This window comes from Mercurialis annua, linkage group LG8 (genome assembly GCF_937616625.2).
Source record: "Mercurialis annua linkage group LG8, ddMerAnnu1.2, whole genome shotgun sequence".
NCBI lineage: Eukaryota > Viridiplantae > Streptophyta > Magnoliopsida > Malpighiales > Euphorbiaceae > Mercurialis > Mercurialis annua.
The window spans coordinates 10561762-10574142 of NC_065577.1; positions in this window are offsets into that span (position 1 = coordinate 10561762).

Consider the following 12381-nt stretch of genomic DNA (forward strand, 5'->3'; position numbering starts at 1 on the left):
AACGGCGTCAATTTTTTTTAAAATAAAAAAGATTCAAAAATGTCCTTATTAACAATGTATCTCAGATTAATCCTTCAAAAAATATAATTGATAAACAAAATAAATTAAGGACCTAATACTAACTTTCTCCTTTTTAAAAATGGAAAAACGACCTCATGCAAGCGAAGGTCGTCAGAGTTCTTGATCTGTTCTCACTGAGATCAGATGTGTCTGATCTGTTCTCACCGAGAACACACACGGTCTGTTTCTCACTGAGAATACACGCGGTCTGTTCTCACTGAAGAAAAAATTCCATATTAATTTGGACATTTCAATTGAAGTGAATTGAATTGTTCGTTTGCTTTAGTTACAAGTTAGTGAGGCTGAAGGCTCACACACTAATTGATTGACTTCGCGAGACAATGTACGTGCACTCGACTTACGCACATGAATGCAACGATAAAATAACGAGTCTTGCGCAAGTTTTATTTTGTGTTAAGTTATGCCTCATATTTGCCAACTAGGTTTCTATTAGAATTAGAATACTTAATCTTTGTTTGGAATGTGTTTCCTTTTATAATTAGAAGTCTAATTCCTTAATGAATTAGGATGCAAATTGTATTTTAAGGGTACATTATACATACTAGCGATGACCCTATTGTAAACTCACTACAAACATATAGAATAAAATTCTCTCTCTTTCGGTGGATGTAGATCGCATTGGTCGAACCACGTAAAATCTTGTGTGATTGTTCTTTTCTATTTTTATGTTATTTTTTGTTGCGCTAACAAGTGGTATCAGAGGCTATATTTTAAATCTGAGATTTTATGTATTTATTTGTCTATTGAATATATCGCTTCATAAATTCAATATTTAAAAACTCAATAGTTCGATTGAATTTATTTTATGGAAAGTTAAGATAAGGGCTGTTCTGACTCAACAAGGATGCGTAGCGGCATTAGAAGGAAAACGCAATTCGCCAGTGGATTTGTCTGTGAGAGAGAAGGCTGATATTATGTCAAAGGCACATAATACGATTCTATTGAGTCTTTCTGATGAGGTGTTGAGAAAGACTATCATTGAAGGAGCTGCTGATGCTTTATTGGGAGCGTTAGAAGGTAAATTTTAAAAGAAATATCTTACAAACCAGTTGTATCAGAAACAACGTTTGCATATATTAAGAACGACGGAGAATATTCATGTAAGAGATCATGTTGACAACTTTAATTGAATTGTTATAGATTTATAAGGTGTTGGTGTTTCGATTGAAGAAGAGGATCAAGACCTCATTCTTTTATGTTCTTTGCCTAGTTTATATGAAAATTTTGTTCATATAATTTTATATGGTAAAGGGTTCTAACTCTAATTATGAGGTTTCAATTTCTGGCTTTGTGGTGAGTTGGGGCAGGAGTTATGAGAAAGATGGCGGGAAAGGAAATAAGTCACTTTTCAAATCAAAGTCTAATGGACGACAATGCTATCACTGCAAAGAGAAGGGGCACTTTAGAAGAGATTGTCCAAATCTGAAGAAGGTGGTGAAAACAAGGAATCAAGTGGTAACGCAAATGCAGTTGTTTCAGGAGAGTTCCGATGAGAAAGAAAGCAGTGATGGTTTGACTGTGGGTACATCAAGTTCTGTTAGTACTTGGGTCCTGGATACTGGTGCATCTTATCATATGTCTTCCTAAAAAAGAATTGTTTAATTCTTTTTATATTTTTTAAAACAAGGTAGTTCGGGAAATTAGGAAAAAATGGGTGAAAATGGTGTAATTACTTTCCAAAGTAGAGTAGTTTTAAAATAATTTCAGATTTCTATAGTAACAATTTATTTATGGGTTAATGTCATAAATATTCACAAACGTTACACGTTTTCTCAATTTAATCACGTTCTTTAAAACTTCTCATAAACATACACCAACTTTTATTTTTTTCCAAATTCAAACATGGTGCTGACGTGTAGTCATTCATTGGTTAAAAATGACTTACACCTCAGCAAATTGCACCGATGAATGAGTGTCATGTTAGCACCGTATATGAATTCGGGAAAAAAAATGAAAGTTGGTATATGTTTATGAGAAATTTTAAAAAACGTGATTGAATTGAGAAAGCATGTAAAGTTGATGAATTTTTATGACATTACCCCTCTACATATCCATAAGTGAAACCTTTTAATACAAATCAATTCTATTCAAAATATAATAACTTTTTTTTCAACTAAAAAAACACTTATCAAAATTAAAATACATTTTACGAAAGCTAAAGGTTTGGTTAGAAATTTTAAAAAGTCAAAATTAGTTATTTTGTTTTAAATAAAAATGATCGATTACAATTGAATTGTACTTATTAAAAATAGATTAAAATTGACTGTTTTAGTTTTTAAATTAGAATTGAAACAACACGTAAAGTTTTAACTTTTTAAGATGATTAGTAAGTCTCTCTAATGTGTTTGATATTTAGGTGGTAACCAACAACGCTAAGGTGGAAGGAAGCATTGTCAACAGATACTTGTATGAAGAAATAACCAAATTTGCGTCATTTTATTGTAAGGACAGCGACCCCGATGTTGCCTGATCGGATGGGAAGAAACGAAACTCGTGATGATGAGCAGATCATGATGTAGGCTGACTATCAATCTTCAAATAAAACGGGCAAGCGTTGCGTGCTTTTACAAAAAGGACTTTGGATCAAACCGAATACACAGCCGCCCAGAGTTACATTCTTCTAAATTGTCCCGAAATCAAGCATTACAAAGAGTAAGACATATTTTTATTTTCGTAATATTAATCAAACTTCTGAGCGAAGTACATTACTTATTTACAAAGAGTAATGCATATTGTGTTTTTCTTAAAAGTCTATTTGTAGATAAGTTTAACGAAATCAATCCCGGTATCTCCCAAGGGGAAATAGTCGTAAAACCGGAGAGGGAATTTCCTCAATGGTTTCAACGATATGTAAGTATTACAGATATTTTGTAATATTATCTCATCTTTTAAATCTTAAACTGAATACTTTTTATGTGGTATATGTGCAATGTCCATCAAATCAGGTAACTAATCCATATATTTCAAGTCTCGCCGGAACCGCTTAGATAAGTGAAGATTTTTTCCGGATATGTTGTCAATGGGTTTAAATTTTGAACTCAGGCGTCTGGGGAGAATCAAGACACAATGAATAGTGGAATATGCGTCAAAGGATCACTTTATGGTCCAGAGGAAAGTGACTTTTATGGCATTTTGACTGACATTATTGAGTTGAAGTACCCGACTTTGCCAATTAAAAGGATTGTCTTGTTTAAATGTGACTGGTTTGATCCAACAGATGGTTCTTGTATGACAATTCATTTTCGATACAACATTATAGATGTAAATCATACAAGGAAGTATAGAAAATACGAACCATTCATTTTAGCAAGGCAATCCGGCTAAGTACATTACTGCAGTTACCTAAGCAAAAGACAAAATAGGAAAAATTGGTGGTATGTTTGTAGGATGAAGGCGAAATCAGAGATTGATATGCATGAGGCTATTACTGCGGCGTTGCAAGACGACATTGCAGAACCCCCTATAAACGTTATAACTAATAAGGAACCAGCAATTTTGGTTGACCTAGAAGGGGAAGCAGAAGTGCTGTCATTAGGCGAAGCAGATATCGAGGATGAAGTAGTGATATCATCAAACGAAGAAGAAAAAGATGATGATTAATTGACTAAGTAAACGTATTAATTAGGTTTTGCAAAACACGAATGTTTGGTCGTCAATATGGTTTTGTTTATAAATTATATTCATGCATTTTAAATGGGCTTAATGTCTTAAAAAAACCCCGACCTTTCATCCCCTTTTCAGTCCTACCCTGACGTTGAAAAATTGTCAATTTTACCCCAGTTTGCATTTTTTCATTTCAATTGTACCCTAAAGCATAAAATTGACCTTTATTTACTTGATAAAAGTTCAATAATTTTTTTAAAAATGGTCAATTTAATATAAAAAGTTAATTTAATGCAAAAAGCGTCAATTTAGAGAAATTTTTGCCAAATAAAAAAGATCAATTTTATGCTTTAGGGTACAATTGAAATAAAAAAATACAAAATAGGGTAAAATTGACAAATTTACAACGTCAGGGTAGGATTGAAAAGAAAATTAAAGGTCAGGGTTTTTTATGACATTAGGCCATTTTAAATGTGTTTAATTAATATGTATATTTTTGTAGATATGCGAGGGCTGCGTGCCATTGGGACTCATCCTGCGCGACTCGCGCTGATAGACAAGACTGATCAGGAGGAGAACCTCCACGGGGAAGAAGAGGGTTAGGTTGTAGCTGAGGGACATGGCGTTGAGGTCCAGGAGTAGGGGGCTAAGAAGCCCGAACTTGGAGGGCGAGCCCGTGGTTTGAGTCCTCGGCATTAGAGCCTCCGAGGGATGCTTTCGGCAGGTTGTTGTTACAGTAAATGCGAAGAGGTAAGAACAAAATAACTTTATTTCATCTGTCAAATTATTTTTTATATAATATTATGATAGCTAACTTCAAATTTACCTTCAATACGCAGGGACCGTTCATTCGACACCTCTAGCAGGTCCCGAGAGTGCTTGAGAATCTTCAGAGTTAGGTGGTATCTCTAGGGGTCCACATGGGCCGGTTTGGACGAGGTCACCTGTGCCTTTTACTTCAAATAATTTAAGGTACTTAAGTTTCTAGTTAATTATTTGTTATATTTCGATGTTTATTTACACTTCTGATATGTTTATTAAAACTTTTGCATAAGTACTTCTCGTGGGACACCGACGCTCACGATAACAGCGTTATTAGAGATACGTTCATGCGACATGCACGAGTTTGGTACCAAGACAATATATCCACACAGAGGACGAGTCGTGTGAGGGACACGACCGTTCCAGTAGAGGTGTAGGCTGTATGGAAGAGGGTATTGGGACAACGAGAAATCTCGGGAGAAGTTGGAAAATGTACGGGCCAACCGAATGAGCGAGCCGTCCAGGCCAGGGACAGGACCGATACGTCATACCAGAGCATCTATGTCAGCCTAAAGCATGCAGAAGTTTTGGTATATTTTTAATCTTAATAATTAAGTACATTTAAGAATTAAATATATTTGTATTTTAACTTGAAATTGAAATGATTTATCTGACAGGCTGCAAAACTTGGGCGTGAAGCCAATCTTGATGAGGTGCATCATCATATGCATACTCTGAAGAGCGATCAGACGAAGTATGTCGATGAGTGAGTGAGGAAGAGTGCTGTAAGTAGCTCGAGTATTAAGACAATTATATATTATGAATATTAAGTTAGGAATTTAATTATATATCTAATATAGTGTTTTGTTGCTTACAATATTGTTGGAGTCTCAGTTTCCCCCGAGCAGTAGATTATATAGTTTTATTGTATTTACAGGACGTCCGTGAAAAATGAGTTATGTTCTGTTTACAGAGGAAATGCTGTCGAAATGTTATTAGAATTTTTCGTTAAATTTGTATTTAGATTTTGTTTTGAAAGTGAGGTTAAACTAATTATGTCCATTTTGTTTGTGTTGGAGAAATTTGAGGAGCGGATGTAAGCCGCTAGGCAGACGGCGGAGGGGAGCACAGAGTCTACGCTCGTGGATGCAAACCAGCTGTTTCTCTTCCTTGAAGGGGGTGAAGAAGCAGCGCATTTACGGGCTTGGGTCTGTCGGCTCGAAGTATATAGCTTCGCAGGCCGGCTCCAGCAAGCGTACTGGCGGCAGTTCATCGTCGAATGCAGCGGATCTAGGCCAATTATGGGTAGAGTTGCGGGAAAAGATGCATACAGAGTTGCGAGCGAAGGTCCGGGCAGAGATGATTGCAAACATTACCCGATCCGAGTTGGTAGCCGAGGTCGTCGCGGAGCTGCGCAGACAGGGTTTTGCCGGTGACCAGCCACCCCCGACCCCACCTCCACCCCCACCCCGTATTGATGGCGACTTGTAGTTTGTTATTTAGTTTCTTATTTTGTATTATATTTACAGTGTAATTACAAATTTCGGAAATAAACATGTATTTTGCGTAAAAAGCAAATAAATTATGTTAGAAAAAATTGAATTTTCCGACATATACTTTAGTAATTAGCGACAGATTTCTGTTCGTCGCTAATTACCAGAATCACTCGCCAAAATTGGCGACGGATGTTATCGGTCGCCAATTCCCTCGATATTCAGCGAGGGATTTGAGGATGAATATCATCTATCGCCAATTTTGCAAGGGATAAATTCCTCACCAAATCTCTCGTCCTCCGTCGCCAATGGGGTCGCCCAGAAAGGCCATCGATAATGACATAATTCTTTTATCGATAGACCAATCCATCGCTAATTTAGCGACAAATTGGTCTCCTTTGTCTCTAAACGAGTTAGCGAGGACAAATGGGCCGACGGATTTGCCTCGTTTAGCGACAACGACATTTTGACGGGTCAACAATGATGAGTCAACAATTTAAAATATTATATTAGAAAAAAGTAAAAAGAATAAAATTAAGAAAATAATGAAATGTGATATTTTTCAGAATAAATGAATCCTAGAGTTTGAACACCATCTTGAATTGAAAAACATCACAATAACATCAAAAACACATAAATTGAAAAGCTTATCTGTACCTATTGCCTTAAAAATATATAAACAACAACATCAGCAACCCATAATAGGCCATGTTTGGGCATACAGAGGGTTCAAGTTGTTAGTAAATAACACAAGAAAACGAGGTGGCTGAGTCACACCCAGCTAGTTATTGATAAAAATACAGTCAATTTCTTGGATTGGAGGATTGTCGTTTTGTACGTAAAGACTGCTATTTGTTGTTCATCTATTAAATTTGTACTAAATGCCGTCTAATGTTGACTCATGTAGCCTCCCACAAATCACAAGTCATTTTACAAAGATTTATTAGTTGTCTTTGGATTTCTTTTGTATGTACAACCAGGGACGAAGCTAAGATTTATTTTTAGAGGGGTGAAAAAAGAAAATTTAGATAATTGGAGGGGCATAAAAATTTAAAGAAAAACTTAAAGGGTCAAAAAAAGTAAAAACAGATTTTTTCAAGGATGAAAAAATAAAAAGTAAAAAATTGGGGGGGCAAATGCCACTACAAACCCCCTCTTGTCTCCGTCCATGTGTACAACAAAGGATAAATTACATCAATAGTGTTTGAATTTTTTAAAATTTTAAAATTAGATGTTTGAGGTTTTTATTTTTTCTATAATGATTTTTAATTTAGCCGTTTTCAAACCACCATAAAATAAAAAATAAATAAATTTATTATTATGGTTTGCCATTTTAATTTCATATATATATAATTTCTTTAATGACAGGAGTTTTAATTTTTATTTTAAAAATTAATTGTATCCCTTTGTAGTTTTTGATTCTACCAATAAAAATAATATATAATTTACATGTTTTAAATTTTCTAGGGCCTAATTTCTCTCTTAATAAAAATATTTGGCTAGCGCATCATTTCATTTAGGTTGGCCTTATATATAATTGTTATTTTAATATCAATATGACATATAATATATATATATATATATATATATATATATAAGTAAAAACGAGAGTTCTTTTTGTCTTTGAGCATATTTGTTACCGAAAATGACTAAAAAAAGTACTTGTTTGATACGTTTTAGAAGATTAAAATAGTGATATGAAAAAAAATTGAGGTACCTAATTTTTTTTTAAATGTTCAAACACTACTATAATTTTCCCTAATATAATTAAGAAAGAGCCCAATTTGACCATGGTTCTTGTAATTATGACTTTTGTTTTCTTTATGACATTTGCCATAATATTTTAAACAAACAACTGGACGAGTCACTATTTCACAATGATATGATCAAGGAAAAAATTATTTGGATATCCCTTTACTTTACTATTTTTATTTCAGAGGTCTCTGATTTTTAATTTTACCTTATTTAGTCCTCATACAACAATTTTTCCAAATAGAATACTTCTGAAAGGAGGGATCATTGCGCAGGTCTCCAACAGTCATTAACTAACGGTTCCCTTTTAACACGTAAAAAAACTATAATCACATAGGTATAAAATGGATGACGTGATAAATATATGTTGGTAAAAAAATTTATTGGCGTAGTTATAAAAATTTTCTAGGATTTTTTTTTACCTTCTTCTAAAACACGAGAGCCTTCTTCTAAAAAATAAGAGTTTTCTTTTTCTATTTCTGCTGTCGATTCTGAAGCATTTCTTCGACGCTTTCCAGAGAAATGGCTAAAAAACAAAGTATGATGGTGTACTTTTCGCTGGAAATGCACCCAATTGTAAGTGCGATAATAAGATAAGGTTGTTGATCTCTTGGTCGGTGTCACAATCTAATATTTCAGACCGAGACTGGCGCTAAAGAACGAGAGTATTATCTCTGAAACTCGTAGTAAGTCTCAAAACCACTATTAATATTTTGGTTTACGATACTTAAACATTCAATGTTCTATTACCTCGGCATATACAACTGCTATTAATTAAAACAAAATCTGAGGTCAAACCTGATAACATTGCAACATTTATCCCATAATACATACAACTTTTCAAGCACCATAAGTGTATGTAACAAAATATTATCAAATCACGCAAGCTATAGAAGAAACCTATAATATACAACCACTAATGTACTAGTGCTATTGCAGTGCTAGAATAAAAATATTATTTTACATATGTTTTCAAAAAAAAAAAGACTTCTGAAATATGAAACAAAGAAGTTTGCTATATCAAGATCTTTATTTACCTATAAAAATATGAGAAAACAACGTGTCAAAACAATAATTAAAAAACATTAATTAAAAATAGAAAACCATATGCCATAACACATCGTATGCACATGCAAGCATATACGAAAACCAGATGAAATCTTATTCCTCAAATCACAAACGATACTCTTTCCATTCACACCATTCATAACCAATGTTCCTGACCGCGAGCATAGCTACCAAAGATCGGAAGCTTGGCTTCTACCTGAGTCTATTATATCATTTCTTGCTTATCATTTCCCCCTTCTCTATATATCTGGACTTGATCAATACCTGTCACGACCCGAAACTCAAGCTGAGACCGGCGCTAGGTAATGGGATTGGTAGCTCCGAAACCCGTAACAAACCTAGAACCTCTATAATTTTTCGCAAACACAATACCAAATCATACCTCACGTACGATCCGCTTTTCAGATACATTATTAAAATATTTCTTATGTTTAATGTAGACACAATTGTAAATATTCATATAAGAAAAATACATTTTTCAGAAATATTAGTTAAATAACCATGTTATTTAACGTATAGTTCCTTTTGAAAAGCGGTGTGGTAATACTGGAAACTAGAGACTCAACTCGTTTGCCTTATCACAAAGTCAGCCGTATTTCAAACCACACCTCAACCTTTACTATAATAATATGTTAATAAAATAAGCAAACTCCTTTGTATTTCAAAACATTATATTAAACATGTTAATATATATATATATATATATATATATATATATATATATATATATATATATATATATATATATATATATATATATATATATATATACACACATCAGACCAAATACATATAGCGGGCATATATAAAACATATTGTTTTTCTAACCCCAAAAACAGACAACCAAACACATATGTAAAAGACCGATAACTAGATACATAACGCCAATTATGCAGCCACCAAAATGCTATATACAAAAGCAGTGGATCCTATGAAAGTATATAAACAAAGGACCACTAACACGACTGTTGGCATACCATTCCTAAACTACTACATCATTCTAAGAGTACAAAGCTATATATACATATAAAAAAGAAAAGCTTATATGAGACAGAAGTGTGGAAGCTCGTCTAACCCCAAAACTAATCACCTGAAAATGGAAAACAACAACGGGTCAGAAATAAAAATAGTTTTAAGTGAGTAAACAGGTTTACAGTTAAATACCAAAATCGCATATACATAAAATATTTGTATGATAAAATATTATCAATTTGTCGATCTAAATGAAACCCTATACACAAGTTTTCTAACTGACTGACACACTTGACTCACAAACCTTACTTAATAGAGAAATTAGACAATGAACTGAATCACTGCCATCTAATTTTATTCTTAGGTATCTGGACCATAATCATGCTACCACTTTCTCAGGGTTACCCAATCTGGGTATCTGGACCATAACTGTGCTAGTGTCGTCTCAGGGTTACCCAATCTTGGTATCTGGACCGTAACCTTGCTATTGTCGTCTCAGCATTACCCGTTAAGTCAGGTTCGTTGGCACTTCCAACGCCCAATGATTTAACACCTCTATAGACTTACCTTTATAACAACAACCAAAAAAACTTCAGAACTAGTGCCGGTGATCACGCAGCCCTATTGTTGCCCAATAGGTAGCTTGTTCCAATGGATCTTTCTTGGCTAAGTTTCTTACTTAGTGCTATTTCTGGTTTAAAACAGTTGAATACTAATATTCAAAAGTAAACATATAAACTCACAACACTGCAATGTCTGATACTTATTCCGTAGTATGTGTGACAATTCTTGTGGTTCTGGTTTGACTGTTTGACAGCTTATCGGATCAAACACACAAAACAAACAGGATAAAACATTAGTACATCAATAAAGTTCTCTTTCCATGGATCCATTAGTGTTTGTAGATTTTAATGTTCTTAACAAACTTACAGGATTATGATTCAACATATAAAGATCAAGCTCTAAGTACACAAGCTTCTAATAGAGTCATTCACAACCTATTTATTTGCAAGTGAAGATTCGACATGAATTCCTCTCTTTTTGGATTTTAAAATTTAAATTTGTCTCCTTGCCATGTCAGGTTTTCAGTTGTTGAGTTTGTTATTCAGCAACTGATTTAGTACAACTCAACATAACAGTTACTAAAACTGAAGCTAGTATAAATCACTAGCTTGTAAGCTTTATAAGCTTTAATGAGAAAAACATAATTCTCGTGTTATGGTATTAGAGCATTGCTCTAATTCCTTTGCCCACTCTCCATTTTAAACCAATTTTTAAAATATATCTAACCTAAATTATGCCTTTTTAGGTGTAAGAAGTAGTCCTTGGGATATTTACTTTCATAAATGAAGTGTTGATAAAGTACATGCACTTGTACATCTTTGTCAACAGACTGTCACGATACTTGCACATGTACATCCTTGTCAACATATTGTCACGATACTTGCACTTGTACATCCTTGTCAACAGACTGTCACGATACTTGATGATCCTCCATTCTTGTTTTGCTAAGAGACTCTTATTAGAGCATGCTAAACTTTAAACCTCATATTACCGAAAAATTATTACATAGACTTAGTCTATCACGTCATCTGTGGACTGAGGTTGATAGGAGTAGAATTACTCCTATATTACCGTTGTTTTACGAGTTATTTACGTGTGTTTAGTGATCATTTTTATGCATATTGGGTCTCATTTCTTATTTGAGCGTTTCAGGTACTACCACGTAGATTTCACGGAGTTTCGGACCTAATCGGAGCTATACGGTGAAGTTTAAACAAGACCGGAGTTGGATAGGCATTTCGAGTTAGTTTCAGAGCTGTTTCTGAAATTTTGCCTGAGGGAAGATGGAAGGCACGATGGAAGCAACGTGCCTCGCATCGTGCCCCTAGTTTTATTCATGTTTGGTGGAAGGCGAGATGGAAGGCACGATGGTGGCATCGTGCCTCACATCGTGCCTCTGTTTGTTTTCTTACTTGAAGAGGAGGCGAAATGGAAGGCACGATGGTAGCATTGTGCCACGCATCGTGCCGTAGGAAAATTTATTCTAAGATTTTAAGGCACGATGGAATCAACGCGCCTCCCATCGTGCCTAGCTGCTGAGTTGTCCAAAATTACGTTTTGACCCCGATCTTTCATTCCGATTCTAAAATTATGAAGGGGCGACTTCGGGACTTCACCAAAATACGAATCTAAGGCTGACAACGGGTATATATAGTGGTGTTTACAACCAAATTAGGGTTGGCTTAGTTCGACTATCATTGTATTAGACTAAAAACAATAGATTAGCTTTATTTCAGTATTAGTTCATCGTTCTTCGATTTGGTTACTCTTTGAGCTGGATTTTATTCTTCGATATTATATTGGGATTTTTATGCGATTAAGGTACGATAATTCAGATAAATCTTTTCCATTGATTATCTTATCAATTATGAATTCTATATATTATATTGTTGGTTTATCTTTGATCATGAGTAACTAAACCCATCGTCGGGGATTATTGATTGAATTTATGCTTTGTTAATTAATTGGTTTATTGGGTTTTTGTTATAATTGCGTATTAATTACTGTTCTTAATGCTTAGTTTAATTTGATCACTTAAACTATTGGCTTGTGTTTTAATTGTAATTTGAGAGAGTTGAATTGAAAT